The sequence below is a fragment of the Eschrichtius robustus genome, chromosome 5 (genome assembly GCF_028021215.1).
Source record: "Eschrichtius robustus isolate mEscRob2 chromosome 5, mEscRob2.pri, whole genome shotgun sequence".
NCBI lineage: Eukaryota > Metazoa > Chordata > Mammalia > Artiodactyla > Eschrichtiidae > Eschrichtius > Eschrichtius robustus.
The window spans coordinates 131,159,112-131,175,672 of NC_090828.1; the positions used below are offsets into that span (position 1 = coordinate 131,159,112).

A 16,561-nucleotide genomic window follows, 5' to 3' on the forward strand; every position below is an offset into this window, starting at 1 on the left:
GCCAATAGGCACATGAAAAGATGCTCAATATCGCTAATTATTAGAGAAATGCAAATCAAAACTACAACAAGATATCGCCTCACACCGGTCAGAATGACCATCATCAAAAAGTCTACAAATAATAAATGCCAGTGTGGAGAAAAGGGAAGCCTCTTACAGTGCTGCTGGAAATGTAAACTGGTGCAGCCACTGTGGAAAACAGTATGGAGGTTCCTTAAAAAACTAAAAATAGAGTTAACCATATGATCCAGCAATCCCACTCCTGGGCATATATTCGGAAAAGACAAAAACTCTAATTTGAAAAGATATATGCACCCCAATGTTCATAGCAGCACTGTTTACAATAGCCAAGGCGTGGAAGCAACCTAAATGTCCATCGACAGATGAATGGATAAAGAAAATGTGGTACATATATACAATGAAATACTACTCAGCCGAAAAAAGAATGAAATAATGCCATTTGCAGCAACAGGGATGGACCTAGAGATGATCATACTAAGTGAAGTAAGTCAGAAAGAGAAAGACAAATACCATATGATATCACTTATACGTGGAATCTAAAATATGACACAAATGAACTTATTTACAAAACAGAAACAGACTCACAGACACAGAGAACAAACTTACAGTTACCAAAGGGGAAAGGGGGTGGGGGAGGGATGAATTAGGAGTTTGGGATTAACAGATACACAGTACTATATATAAAATAAACAATAAGGACCTACTGTATAGCACAGGGAACTATATTAAATAGCCTGTAATAAACCGTAATGAAAAGTATATGAAAAAATGTATGTGTAACTGTTATCACTTTGCTGTACACCAGAAACTAACACAGCACTTTAAATCAACTATACTACAATAAAAAATTAAAAAAGAAAAAAAATGTTAAAAATAACAATGTATAACTGATTCACTTTGTTATAAAGCAGAAACTAACACACCATTGTAAAGCAATTATACTCCAATAAAGATGTTAAAAAAAATAAAAAATAACAGTGGTCCTAACAGAGCAATGCTGCCAGCCTGCACACGCACAGATTATCTGGAAGACCAGTCAAGAAGCTAGAAGCGGGCTTCCCTGGTGGCGCAGTGGTTGAGAATCTGCCTGCCAATGCAGGGGACACGGGTTCGAGCCCTGGTCTGGGAGGATCCCGCGTGCCGCGGAGCAACTGGGCCCGTGAGCCACAATTGCTGGGCCTGTGCATCTGGAACCTGTGCTCCGCAAGAAGAGAGGCCGCGATGGTGAGAGGCCCGCGCACCGCGATGAAGAGTGGCCCCTGCTTGCCACAACTAGAAGAAAGCCCTCGCACAGAAACGAAGACCCAACACAGCCATAAATTAAAAAAAAAAAAAAAAAAAAAAGAAGCTAGAAGCAGCGGCTGCCTCTGGGAATGGGATGTGGAAGAATGATAAAAAGGGTGGAGGAAGGCTTACATTTCACTCTCTATCCTTGGGCACCTTTTAAACTTTTTTAACCATGTACATACAGTATCTAGTCAAAGGAAATATACATTTCAAAACATTAAGATGTTCATATTCTTTCTAGTATAAGCATATTGCGTCCAATAAATACCAGAAAGTTATTTGTAAAGTCAAAAAGAACCGTAATCCTGAAGCCACAGACATCATCAGTTACTACAAAGAACCGAAAAACATTTAAAAAGCTAGTTCTTCAGCAAATTGTCCATCGCTAGTATACTCATCTCTAGCAGGCAGCACTGGTAACACCTATAGGGAAGCAAAGTGTATTTCTGAAGCTCTTCCAGCCATGGAATTCCTGCAAAATCAAAGACACACAAAAAACAAAAACACACAAGTAATGAGAAGAAAAGTGCTCAATTAGTTTTTGATCACTGAACTACAGCCATGTTTTAATTCAAAAATAACACAAGACAGAGTCATACACGTCTACAAAATTACTTTTAGGTCATACGCTTCTATAAAATTACATTTTTTTTTTTTTTTTTTAGATTTATTGATTGATTGATTTATTGCTATGTTGGGTCTTCATTTCTGTGCTAGGGCTTTCTCTAGTTGCGGCAAGCGGGGGCCACTCTTCATCATGATGCGCGGGCCTCTCACTATTGTGGCCTCTCTTGTTGCGGAGCACAGGCTCCAGACGCGCAGGCTCAGTAGTTGTGGCTCACGGGCCTAGCTGCTCCGCGGCATGTGGGATCTTCCCAGACCAGGGCTCGAACCCGTGTCCCCTGCATTAGCAGGCAGATTCTCAACCACTGCTCCACCAGGGAAGCCCAAAATTACATTTTTAAGTGTACTAACTACAGGATTCTCTTATCGCCAGCCGGGTTTTGTTAAAACCTCTAAGATGGGTAATTCTGCAATATCTCTCAAAATTTTAATGACACATAACATTCAACCCAAAAGGTCGACTTACAGGAATTCATTCATACACATGCAAAATAAATTATTATAGGATTATTCTTTATAGCATAGTTTTATAAGTGCAAAAGACTGGAAAAAACTAAATGATCCTTAGTAGAGGGCTGGGTAAATTATGGTATGCGATACAACGGCATACTATTCAGCCATACTCTTCATTTTCAAAAAACTATGAAGAAGCCTTTAATGTATTGATACTGACATAGACTGATTTCCAAGATATATTAAGTAAAAAAAAAAAAAAGCAAAAAGCAAAATTCAGTAGTCTACCATCTGTGCAAGAAAGGAGAGTGGGGGAAGGCATATATATATATATGCACTTTTTCATACATATAATTAATAACATTAGTGTCTCCAGGGACGGGTAGATGGCAGACAGCAGAGGAGCGAACCTAATCTTTAAATCATGTGTATGTATTAACTGTTCAAAAAATAAATATTTTATAATTTAAAAATTTTAATGCATTTAACTAGCAGTTCTATCTCTCCTTTCTAGGTAACTTAAACAAGATGAAAGGAACCTCAGGCCCACAAGAATACCCCTGAGGTACGCTTTAAAAAAATTTTTACAGCCAATCATGCATGTAATAAGCTTGTGACTACAATAAAAATTACATAAGTTTAATAATCTCATAACTATCCATATGCAATCTCAATAGCAACCAATTTCCCAAAAGCATAACGTCTAACCCCACCCCCAAAATTCCAAAACGGAATGACTGATCAGTTGATGATTCCAGTAAAACAGAAGAGTCCGGATTTCATTAAGACCCAGGGTTCTCTGTGGGAGGTTAGTTTCAGCCTTCTCTCAGCTAGGGTGCTTTCTTGGCCACTTGACAACATTAGACCGTGGGGTTAACATGGCCAAGAGTCAGGCTCCTTGTCCCCTGTCACAAGCTCGGTCTCTAGCCAACATAGCTCTCTCATAAATGGAAGGCAAGAGCCAGGCCCCAGAGTGTACAGCCAGGGGGCTGCGGACCTGCTCAGGGCTTCACACCCTTCCGACGAAAACAGGAAGGGACACATCCTTCGCCACTGCCAGATGAGAAGCCCTTCCCGCCTCAGCCTTCCACACTGAACTCAGCACACTCACCAGGGAACTCCTCACTGTCTCCTTGCTTGTCCCGCTTCCTTGGGGGCGGAGCTCTCTGGGAACAGGGCTGACAGCCCTGCTCTCTGTCCTCAGGCACAACAGTAAAGTTTGTTGAAGATTCTCACCAGAGTGCATAGCGCATTCTCTACTAATTACCCAGATACACCCCAGAATAACTCTCTCATTTTAACGGCAGTGGTTTTCCTTAAGGGCTTTCAGTGTTTTGGGTCCATTTCTCATGGACACCTATGTACACACTTTCTGTGTCCCCTCCGGTCACCCACGCCACCCCAAAACAGATCTAGCGAGCAAATGACTATAAGGTGCACCTCACCTTCCAGGGCTTAGTCACGCTTTCATGATTCCACAAAACCATTACTACACAATCTGGCTAAATACTGTCACACTGTCTAAACAAATGCTTCTGTGGCAATTTCCAAAATCTACTCCAAATTCTGAAGTGAATGAGAGTAAGAAAAGCTTTTCCCATCGTGTTCACTTTATAAACGCAGTCACAGGCCGCAGGCAATGGCTACCAACAGGCGAGTTCAATCAGCAACAGGCTAAAGTACCACCCCGTCAGCCCGCATCAAGAGCGTGGCAGGAGAGCATTTCTTTTGAAAGGGCCACCCTCCTCAGAATGGGATCCTATGTCTGGAGGGCGATCTATTAAGTGATAAAAATACTTCTTAAGTCAAACCTTTTAGACAAAGATATAGCCTTAGATTTAGATACATACCAGGCCCAAATTCTCCATAAATAAGGCCAGAGGTAGCAAAAGAAAATAGCATCTCTCCTTCCTACCTGCCCCCCTCCCCGATGAATAACCAGTATCTCATGATAAGTGTTTATAACAGATGCTAAGGACTACCTACTTAGGAGTCAAAACTTACTGGAAAACAAAACACCAAAGGCCAAACTTTAAAATGAGCCTTCCCCTCCCTGATATCTGGATGGCAGATTACAAAATGGACTCCCAAGGGAGGTCTGATCACTTAGGACAAGTAACATTAGACCCTACTGAACACTAAAGAGTGTGATGGAGGGAAATCTGATAATACGGACCCAGAGAGAAAGATCAGATACTTGTCCACTAGTTAACTTTTCAGATTTCTAGGCAAGAGAAGATTTCCTAATGATACTTAATTCTCTCGTCAGAAAAGTAATATACACTCATTGTATACAAATTCAAAATAATTTTTGAAATTAAAAGCATTTGTTGGGACTTCCCTGGTGGCGCAGGGGTTAAGAATCCACCTGCCAATGCCGGGGACATGGGTTTGAGCCCCGGTCCAGGAAGATCCCACATGCCGCGGAGCAACTAAACCCATGCACGACAACTACTGAGCCTGCGCTCTAGAGCCCGCGAGCGACAACTACTGAGCCCGCGTGCCACAACTACTGCAGCCCCCGCGCTCTAGAGCCTGTGCTCTGCAACAATGAGAAGCCACCACAATGAGAAGCCCGCACACCGCAACGAAGAGTAGCCCCCGCTCGCTGCAGCTAGAGAAAGCCCGCACGCAGCAACGAAGACCCAATGCCGCCAAAAATAAATAAATAAATTTATTTTTAAAAAAAGAGCAAAATCACACCTAAAATGAGTAAAATTCCCAATTTAAAACTCATCATAATCTTAAATAACAAGTTAAAAATGTTTTAATCATCTATGAAATGAACACCATATTATGCAGCCTAACTGACATTTATCCATATAGCTAATGTCACATACAAAAAAAAATTCCTAAGGCATTTGAAAGGCCCAATACTATTATCAATCCCCACATTTGGGAAAATGACTTAAAAGGACCCGAACTTAAAATCTTAAAGAACTTTATAATATACTGATTATTCTTTTAAGAATAATTTTCTGGGAATTCCCTGGCGGTCCAGTAGTTAAGACTTGGCCCTTTCACTGCCGTGGGCCCTGGCTCAGTCCCTGGCTGGGGAACTAAGATCCCACAAGCTGTGTGGTACAGCCCCACCTGCCCAAAAGAAAGAATAATTTTCTGCAATTACCCAAATGTATTCACAAAGATCTATGTTTAGCTTCACAATTCAGTCAATAAAAGTTAAGCACATCACTTACACAGTACTGGACTGGGCACTAGAGTGAACGGGGGACCAAAGAAGGTTGGAAATTGAAAAACAGAGATATATAGTCTACTCTGAAGGTCCTTATAATCTATATCCGAACACAGGAGACTTAAAAGTAACTATACAAAATCTAAAGAAAGGGAACTCACATCTACTAAGTGTATCTTACACGTCAAGTAGCAAAGCTGCAATACACACACAACATCCATGAATCCTGTCTCAAGGGAAGAAAACAAGGCAGGGTGCAAGGGTGTTGAGGTTGAGGAGGGCAGGCGGTGAAGTCAAAAACCCAAAGCAAAACATAAACGCCAACTGAGTGATACAGAAGATAAGTACAGTTGTCATTAGTCTTCCACAAATGGTGCTGGGACAACTGGACATCCACATGCAAAACAACGAAGTTAGAGCCCTACCTCACACTATTTATACAAACTAACTCAAAATGGGTCAACAACCTCAATGGAAGAGCTAGATCTATAAAACTCTCTAAGAAGGAAACACAAGAGTAAATCGCCAAGACCTTAGATTTGGCAATAGATCCTTAGATATGACACTAAAAGCATAAGCAGCAAAAGAAAAAATACAATAATTGGACTTCATCAAAATTAAAAACTTTTGTGCAGCAAAGAACATACGTTATCAAGAAAGTGAAAAGACAACCTATAGAATGAATGGGAGAAAATATCTGCAAATCATATATCTGATGAGTTTAATATTCAGAATATGTAAGAACTCCTAAAAGTCAAAAACAAAGACACACAATCCAATTTAAAAATGGGCAAAGGAAAACAACAAGGTCCTACTGTATTGCATAGGGAACTATATTCAATATCTTGTAATAAGCGATAATGGAAAAGAATATGAAAATATATATATGTATACCTGAATCACTCTGCTGTATACCAGAAACTAACATAACATTGTAAATTAACTATACTTCAATCTAAAAAAATAAAATGGGCAAAGGACTTGCACAGATACATGGATATTTCTCCAAAGAAGATATACAAATAGCCAATAAGCACAAGAAAAGATGCTCAACATCTTAGTCATTAGGGAAATGCAAATCAAAACCACAGTGAGATACTACTTCACATCTACTAGGATGGCTATAATTTTAAAAAACAAAAACAAAGAGAAGATAACAAGTGTTGACAAGGATGTGGAGAAACTGAAACCCTTGTACGATGCTGTTGGGAATGTAAAAATGTACAGCCACTGTGGAAAAAGTCTGGCAGTTCCTCAAAAAGCTAAACATGGAATTACCACAAGATCCAGTAACTCTACTCCTAGGTATATACCTAGAATTGAAAAAAAGACTCAAACAGAAATTTGTAAACCAACATACATTACAGCATTAGTCACAACAGTCAGAAAGTGGAAACAACCCAAGTTCCATCAGCAGACAAAGGATAAATAAAATGTACAATATCCATACAACAGAATATTATTCAGCAATTAAAAAGGAATAACATTCTGACACAGGCTACAACATAAATGAACCTTGAAAACATTACGTTAAGCGAAGTAAACCAGTCGTAAAAGGACATATATTATTCCATTTATATGAAATATCTAGAATAGGCAAATTCATAGAACTAGAAGATTAGAAGTTACCAGGGGCTGAGGAAGAGGGACGAACAGGGATTTACTGCCTAATAGTTACAGAGTTTCTGTTTGGGGTGATGGGAAAGAGTTGGAAGCAGATTGTGGTGACTGTTACCCAATGTGAATGTCATTAATGCCACTGAATTATATACTTAAAAATGGTTACAATGGCATATTTTATATAATATACATTTTACCACAATAAAAAGAAAAAAAAAAACCGTTTCTATAAAGTCTTTAGGAGTCTGGATTGCCCAAGGGTAGATTTCAAATCAGGGACTCAAATCCAAAATGGACTGTAGGTCCCCAGATCTGACTAACCCTCATGGAAACCTTAGTGGGAAGCTTGCATCTCTACATCCTTCCTGACCAGTGAAGAGGCCTCTCCAGATGCTGCCGGATGCTGGAAGCAGACTCTCCCCCAAGGCAGCCCAGTGACCTTCCACGCAGGAAGAATAACCTGTGCTGGAAAAAAACAGAGATAAGTGGCAAGGAAGCTGAAGAATCCAAGAGCCAAACTCTGCTACTCTGCAGCTGTGTGACCATGGACACATTACTCAAGTGCTCTAACGAAGCTTCAGCTTCCTCTCGTTATGAAATGAAAACAGCATCTACCTCTAAATGTTGACATAAGACCTGACAAAAGTACTCCTACAGCACCCAGCCTAGTGCCTGGCAGATGGTGGGTGTTCAGTCTACGATGGCTGTTGCTAGTGGGACGAGAGGTCCGTTTGCCACCCCAGAGGCAACCAAAGGCTGGGCAGGACATGGCTTGGAACTGGAGAATTCTATGACTTACCAGAACTTAAATAAAACGCAGACTTCAGAGAAGGAGCTGTTTCTATGCAGTTCAAACTCTTAGAAAGACTGGCTTATTGTTCACAGAATGAACCCAGCTACTCCACGTTAGGAAGGGCGCGGCTACACAATTCACTCTCTCTGTACAACAGGCCTCTGTTCACAACAGAGCCCTGCCTTTACCAGCAGGAGACGTGCTCTGTGGAGGAGCGGAGCAGGAAATCAGCTAGGAGGTGGACCTGAGGCAGCTCTCCAACGCTGGTGGCCTCAGAAGCACTTGGGAAATCTGTTAGACACAGATGCCTCACCCCCACCGCCAGACACTCTGATCACTAAATATTTCAGGCAGGGCCCTTGAGCACAACTGTGTAAAGAAACACTTGAAAAGGGAAGGCACGGAGATGTTACAAGACTACCTTCTGATGTTGGCAAACAGACCAGTCTGCCCCACAAAGTAAGACCTGCGTTTTCCTCCAAACCTGTCAGAAACGCACTGGCTTTGGCAATGCAGAGGGATCACCTGCAGGTGATATCCAATTCAACCTGCACGTTCTGCACCTCTCACAGGAACAAAAAGAACCAAAAAAAAATGACTTAAATCATATTACCAGAAGTTGGTAAAATTTTTGTCAAACACCCTTAAATTGCTTAGGAAATTATTAACTTGTTCAACTTTTTGGTCAGCAATCAGGCAATATGTATCAAAAGTCACCCAATAGTCTCACTTCTTAAAATTGATCTGAAGGAAACAACACAAAAGTAGCAAACTACATGCAAAAAAAGAAAAAGCCGCCGTTGTAGTATATATAATATCAAAAAAAAAATAAAAGATAACGTGCCTGTCGAGGATCCCAGTTTACCAAAATTTACGACAAAGCTATTAAAAATTTTAATGATGTGTACTATGTCATTACACGGAAACTATTCAAAAAACACTCAAGACCTAAAATTACTTACTAAAAAGCATGGACAGCTTTAAAGGGTGACACATTAAGCAAAAACCTTGTGGGGGGGGATGGGTGAAGGGCATCAAAAGGTACAAACTTCCAGTTATAAATAAACAAGTCCTGGGGTTATAATGCACAGCATGATGACAATAGTTAATAGTACTGTGCTGCATATTTGAAAGGTGCTAAGAGAGTAGATCTTAGAAGTTCGCATCACAAGGAAAAAATTCTATAACTCTGTAGGGTGATGGATCTTGACTTACTGTGGTGACGACTTCACAATATACAAAAATATTGAACCATTACGTTGCAAACCTGGGAACTAATATACTGTCGTATGTCAATTCTACCTCAATAAATACAAAAAAAGGGACTTCCCTGGTGGAGCTGTGGTTAAGAATCCACCTGCCAATGCAGGGGACACGGGTTCGAGCCCTGGTCCAGGAGGATCCCACATGCCGCAGAGCAACTAAGCCCGTGCGCCACAACTACTGAGCCCGCGTTCTAGAGCCCACGAGCCACAACTACTGAGCCCGTGCACCGCAACTACTGAAGCCCGCGTGCCTAGAGCCCGTGCTCCGCAACAAGAGAAGCTGCCGCAGTGAGAAGCCCGTGCACCACAACAAAGAGTAGCCCCCGCTCGCTGCAACTAGAGAAAGGCCGCGCGCAGCAACGAAGACCCAATGCAGCCAAAAGTATAAAATAAAAAAATTTTTTAAATTTTTAAAAAAGCGAGTCACATGAATGTTTAAAAATAAATAAATAAATACAAAAAAAAGTCTTTGGATACAAAGAAAAGACAAGACCTTGTGTTAGGACAGCTTGGCATAGGTTTTCCCCATCTGACCTCTCAACTTTTTGTATTATTGCCGTATCACTGTAATAGGACTCTAAGTAAATTTAACTGATTCTGCTTGGAAAGTTAACTGGACAACCATTCTAGAGAGCTGGAAAGTGGATTCACTGACCACAGCCATCTTGAACGAAGATAAACACACCCAAATGGGCCATGGTAACAAGATGGCCACGAGGCCAGTTCTAGGTTTTTTTTCAGAAAAAGATAAATCTTAACAGACATGGTAACTATTTTTTTTATTTGAATTTTATTTTTTTTATACAGCAGGTTCTTATTAGTTACCTATTTTATACATATTAGTGTATACATGTCAATCCCAATCTCCCAATTCATCCCACCACCACCCCCCTGCCCCCAGATATGGTAACTATTAAACTTAAATTTACATTTTTTAAAAAGCAAGTATAAACACACTAAAAGAAAGGAGGAAATCTGGTTTGGCAGCTATTCATGTGGCAAAAGATCAGAGGACTTCAGAACCACAACTTCAATATAAGGTAACAAAATCATGTAGCTAGGAGACAATTTACATAAAAACAACATTAGGCGAGAAACAGAAGGCCCAGTTCTCATCCTAGTTCCATCACGTACTTGGATTTAACGTGCAGGTCTTGGGTTCTCATCTGTAAATTGATAGGATAACGATGGTATCTTCTCTGCCTACCTCGCAGGATTTTGAAGGAAACAAAGATTATGAATGTACAAGTGCTTTGAAAATCCAGGGTCTGTTCCCTTGAATCTGGCTATTAGTATTATAAAGACGTTCATATACATGCAGCTACAGACAAGGGTAACCGTGTTTAGGAGGTACACTCCAAACCAATAATACGCGGATATGCCTCCCAAGGGGCCCAGGGTCTGGGGCCAGGCCTGTCCCTTTATCCGGATGTTCAAATCTTTCAGGAGAATCTATTCGTCTACTTCTTGGCCATTTTTTTTAATTCGTAAAAGCAAATGTAATCACTAACAAAATTAATAGAGATTGCAGGACTCTCAAACTGGGTTTTTAAGAATTACCTGGGGATTGTTAAAACGATGGCTGCCCACAGGCTTCCCTGGTGGCACACTGGTTGAGAATCCGCCTGCCAATGCAGGGGACACTGGTTCAAGCCCTGGTCCGGGAAGATCCCACATGCCACGGAGCAACTAAGCCCGTGCGCCACAACTACTGAGCCCGCACGCCTAGAGCCTGCGAGCCACAACTACTGAAGCCCGTGCACCTAGAGCCCGTGCTCTGCAATAAGAGAAGCCAATGAGAAGCCTGCGCACCGAAACGAAGAGTAGCCCCCACTCGCCGCAACTAAAGAAAGCCTGCGTGTAGCGACGAAGACCCAACGCAGCCAAAAATAAATAAACAAACAAACAAACAAATAAAAACTATGGCTGCCCAGACCCCACGCAGACTGAACTAACCAAAATCTCTGGGTGGCTGGGGATAAATAAGACCAGGCCATTTGTATTTTAAGAAGCTCTCCAAGTGATTCTGGTGGCCTGATTACTGCTATTATTATTACGTTGTTATTAATATTAACTGCCAGCATGAACACATGACAGGAATTCCATATACCCGCTCAGTATACGCCAGTCACTGTTCTCAGCATCTTACATATATTATCTCACTTAATCCTCACACAGTCCTACAAGTAGATACTACTACTAACATTGCCCTCCCTCCACCCTCCTTTTATAGAGGTAATCACTGAAATACAAAGAGATGATTTCACTGGCCCATGGCCCAAAGTCACAGGGCTAGTAAGTGGCAGAGCCAGAAAGCACAACAAAGTTTGAAAATCCTTGATACAGTTTCCTAACCTACAACAGTAACTGTATACTCTGGTCAGTATAAATAAATTCTGCTTTATTTCAAACATCGCATTTAAAGGACCCTAACAAAACCAAGTTGTCTCAAGAGAGCGTGGTGAAATCAGGTTAAACCATGAGGGACAAAGGGTCTAGGGCTGTTTACATACTTCAGCATCACCAGCACCAGTTTGTAACCGTTTTGTCTGTCTTCTCTATTAGACTGTGAGTGAGCCCTTGAGGTGCGGGGACCGGGTACGTCTTTTCAACTGTACCCTCGTGGTACCTGGTATCTAACTAAAGAAAGGGTTTAATAAATTAATCAGTAAATCTACAGAAGGCCTGATGACTGTCCTGGGAAATGAAAGGCTCTTTCATAGAAAAGAAACAGACGTGATTCATGTTGCTTCCGGGGGTACGACTAAGATCAACAGGTAAAAGGGGAGGGGCAGTTTTGGAGACAGTCTAAAATACCTTTCTAGCAACCAAGACCTGTCCAGAGACAGGAGAGCGTGCCTGCAGTTTGTGGCTAAAGACCAAAATATCGTAGATAAAAGGCAGGATGTGGGACTATGGGGCCTCTAAGAGCTCTTCCAAGGCTCAAATTCTGTTACTCTAAGTTACGATACATTCCTTTATTCCTTCTCACGTTCTACAGTGACTAGTTACACCAGTGCAGTCGTCCAAGCACAGAGGCTACCACAAAGTGTTCTACAAACTCCAGATCCCTCAAGGATCTAGAGAAAAGTAAATCACCGGAGTGAATCTTCCAAGGAGGAAGATAATGGATACAACAGGGACCAGCAAGGAGGCAGGAGAATTCCAGGCAAGAAACAAGAGAAAAGTCAACAAAGGTGTTATGGAAGCAATGCTGCCGTTTGAACACATCTGAGCTACGTCTTTACAGATCCTTGTGGGGAAGTGGGCTTCGGCTGCCGTAAGGATCTGGGGAGGAAATGCATTCAGCATGGCAGTAACGGTCTGAGCATAAGGGAGGCGGGAAAGCCCTGGGGTGACGAAGACCCGGCTAGAAACACTCAGGAAATTCTGGTGCTAAAAAGAAAAGGCTTTCAGAGGTCAGTCAGCCAAACACACACACTCTTTATGGATGCCGACCTGGTTGCACTGGGTAAAGAAAGCTTAGTTTACTTTCTTAAATTACATTTCACAAACCAAAGACTGAATCATCAGTGATTCTGTCTTTAAACATTTGTTAGTTTCTGCTACTGTCTATTCTTTCCACTATTTGACAACCAGACTTGCAGTTATCAAAACCTCTTATCAAAACTCAGCTCTGAGCCTAACATTTACAATCCCTTAAATGATTATAACATTTACCAACAGTACTATGAAATAAAAAGTATTATCTACCAATCTAAAAAGCTACAACTTTATAAGTAGAAGACTTAAGAATAAATGGAGTCTGAAAAAATTAATTTATGTCTCAGGTCCAAAAAACTATCTCACCCAATTTATAAACTGTGAGATTAAGCCACCTAAAAAAAAGAGAATTAACAAAGGACTGAAGGAAAAAAATCTAAATCCCAGACCAATGAACAAAATATAACACATCTGAATGATAAACTTAATGGTCTTCTGGCCATTCATTTCTCAACATCCCTGTCAAACTATTTTAAGGATCTGAAATCTTGCTCTATAAAAAGCAAGTTCCCATCATCTGAACTACACTTGAGAGATTCTATCGCAGTAGTTACTGAAGCATAAAAAACCAAGCTTCAGATTTTTGCTTCTTGTTAGTACAAAAAAATGCCTACCTGTTTTACGTAAAGTTGAGTCTGTGGCCAAAATCCTGGCACACTAGGAGATCAAGGTTTTCAGTTCTAACACTGATTTAAGGTGCCTTTTCCCTACTTACTACCGCTTAAATTGTGACATGGAGATAAAATATATGACACCTCCACCACCAACAGTCTCTTCAAAGGATTTCTGACTCCGCTTAACCTTAGCTGGGAGAATATAAAACTACGGCTGAAAACTCCTCAACAAAAATTAAAACTTTAGAAATCTGAAACTGCTACACGTTAGCTGATAAACTATGAATTATAGAAACTGAGATCTGAGTAACAATTGCCAAAAAAGGTGCAATTACACAATCTCACAAAAATGGATAAGCAAACACCTCACCAAAATTTAAATCTTTCTTAGCAAATCGAGAAGATAAATAATGTTCAGTAACTCTGGGACACTGTGGTGTAATTTTTCTTATCTAAATGGTCTCTGCAGCAATGTTACTATTCTCCACTGCTCCCTTTGCTTTGGATGAGCAAAGGGAGCCCACGGTCCAGGATTCCTCATATCAAGAGCACGGCAAATGTCACAATAATAGTAATAAAAGCAACAATTTCTAAAGCCATCATTTATACCGGACTCTGGCCCCAGAACAGGGTGCAAGGCACATGGCAGCAGGCAACTATTTCTCGCTTCTGATTCTTCTGCATCACTGCCTCCCAAAGGACTAGAGAATCTAAAGCTCTGGACGCCACATCTACAAATCAAAGTACCATGTTTAAAGAGCTCACAGGTTCTACGGATGGTCAGCAGTTAACGAACGAACCCCAAGACAGAGAAACTCACCCAGATGCAACAAAACACGCTTCAAGGCTCCATCTAATTTTTGTTTTTAATTTTTGGAGTAAACACAAGTATTAAAAAAAAAAAAATTATGTAATGAGTGAGACTCTGGAAAACCCGACTCATCCGAGCGGCTCGTTAAACGGGAAAGCAAAATGCGATTAGCTCCATTGTAGCCAAGCAGGCTAACGTGCAAGAGCACCCACTCCTCTCGGTCAGAGCGTCCCTGCCAATACCGAAGAACAACAAAGGCAAGTTGAGGAGGCTGCACAAGGCTTAACTCAGCACTTGTCCGCTTTGCCAGCCTCCGAAGAAGCTCGCCGCGGGCCCAGGGACCGCGGGCTCCCTGCGTATCCGGCCCGGCCCGCGCTCGGCTTTGTCTGGCCCGCCTGGACCCGCTCCCCCCGGATCTTCCTCCACACCCATCACTCGCCCGTGACTATAGTTGTGGTGGGTTTCTCCCCCTCGCCCCCTCCCCCCCTCCCCTCGCGAGCCCCGCTCTTTTCAAACGCGGCTTCGCCCACCCGGCCTGGGAGACTCGGGTCGGGAAGGGGGCCCGGGGTGGGGTCCAGCAGAGGAGAAGAGAGGGGGACACACAAAGCCGGGCTCACTCCACAGCCGCCCCCCTCCCTCTGCAAAGCAGCCTGGGATCAGCGACCTGCGGGCTGGATACACAGCCCTCCCCTCCCGCTCCCCGCCCGGCTCCCACCTAAGGGCCGCCCCCTCCCCCCAAAGTGCACCCAAGAGCGGATGACAGCGCTGGACCTCGCCCCCACCCAGTCTCGGCGCCCACCACCGCGAGGGGGGGCTGGGGCCTGGAAGGGCTGGGGTCTACACATCCTCGCCCTAACCGGGGACTTACAGCCGTATTAGTCGCTCCTGTTGGCCCTGCGGACCAGACGGCCGCCGCCTTCTCCTCCACCCCAATGAGGTTAAGCGCTTGGTGCGGGGATGAAAAAAAAAAAAAAAAAAAAAAAAAAATTAGAAGCCCAGAGCGCCTGCGCAGTGCGGTCTCTCTTTTTTCCCCTTACCGCCACGACCCGGCTAGACCATAGAGAGTGTAAACCGAGACCAGAGAGGCGCCTGCTTCTCTATGGTAACGCCCCCGCGCAGGCGCTGCCCTGGCTGCGCCGGGCTTCGGGACCTGCAAGTCCCAGGAGCTTTTGCCTCCTTGGAGAACGTCAATTGGCCCTGATGGGGACCCGTAGGGAAAAGTTCTTTCAGGAAAGGGGGGCCAGAATGGAGTTGGGCACCCCCCCTGAGAAGTTGCGGCAAAACTCAGGCAAGGCGGGGAGGGTCGGATCTAAGCGGCCATGGCAGTAGGGCACCAGAAAGCAGGGAGCGTAGAACTCAGGAGGAACCAAGAAAGCCTGGGTAAAAGTCGTCCGGCCGGAACTTCCTCCGGTGGGGGCGGGGGGTGTCTAATACCTGAAGGAACCGGCCTTTCACTTCTGGGTTACGCGCGTCGCGCCCCGGCCAGGCGTCCGGGGCGAAGGAAAGTGTGCCCTGCGACTTCCCGTACCTCGGCTCTCCTTTTCCCGCTCGAGGAGGCGCGGGTGCTGGAGCCGGAAGCACACCTTTTTAACGGTTCTTTTCCCTTTTTGAAACCGAGCCAGCCCCGTGGAGGCCTCGGAGACACTTGAGACTTTCTTCCTCGAGCAGCTGCACAGATGAGGCTGCTTGTGTCCCCCCGTCGCGTTGCTCTTGGAAGACGTGTGGGAGAGTGTCTCGGAGGGTTATAAGCTGTGCAAGTTACAGGGCTCCCTTTGAGGACCCCGGAGGCCCCACAGTCGTTCCGCCTCGGGCCCTTGCGCTCGCGAGTAATTTGACGTTGAAAGCTTTCGTGAGATTACACACTGCTCCGTGGAAACCACTCTTAAAGTGTGAATTGGCTTCCCTCCGTCTCGATTCTTGTATCGGAGCTCCTGCTAGTGGGGGATGTCGTGTGTTGGGAGACCTGTGAGATCCTACCCTTGATAGTCCGGGGCTTAGATGTTGTGGTTGGAGACACCCAGCTAAAACAAAGCCCCGTGTAGACTCCTCTGTGGAGTGCAGGGAAGGGAGCGGACTGTAGTCTGAGGAGTAAAGATGACAAGGAGGATGTGACTCCCGGTTGGATCTAGAAAAGGGGACATCTTTGGGGCGAAAGCACAAGCGGCCTTTTGAAAATGGATGGGTGATGATGAAAGAGCATTCCAGAGAAGATTGCGTGGAGCAGGGGCTCAAGAGGAAGTGGGTATCATACTGGGAGTACAATGAAGAGAGCAGTCTAACTGAAATGGGGAAAGAAAACAAAAAACGGGACAAGTGAAAAGGTTCAATAAATAGGATGGGGAATTTTTAATTTTTGATTGTGGTAAAATGCACATA

General features: G+C 43.4%; 1 protein-coding gene across 9 annotated transcripts in view; it reads right to left on the reverse strand.

Moving 5' to 3' along the window:
• Positions 1–15,128, reverse strand: part of CLASP1 (cytoplasmic linker associated protein 1) — a 264,431-nt gene extending 249,303 nt beyond the window's left edge. For 4 of the 9 annotated variants that reach the window (XM_068545282.1, XM_068545273.1, XM_068545280.1 and 1 more), the window contains exon 1: positions 15,054–15,128. The gene's annotated coding sequence lies outside the window, so the exon portion shown is untranslated. Of the gene's footprint in view, positions 1–7,519; positions 7,664–15,053 lie in introns of all 9 variants that reach the window. The other 5 variants (XM_068545276.1, XM_068545279.1, XM_068545274.1 and 2 more) reach the window with 3 other exon arrangements.
• Between the last annotated feature and the right edge of the window lie 1,433 nt (positions 15,129–16,561).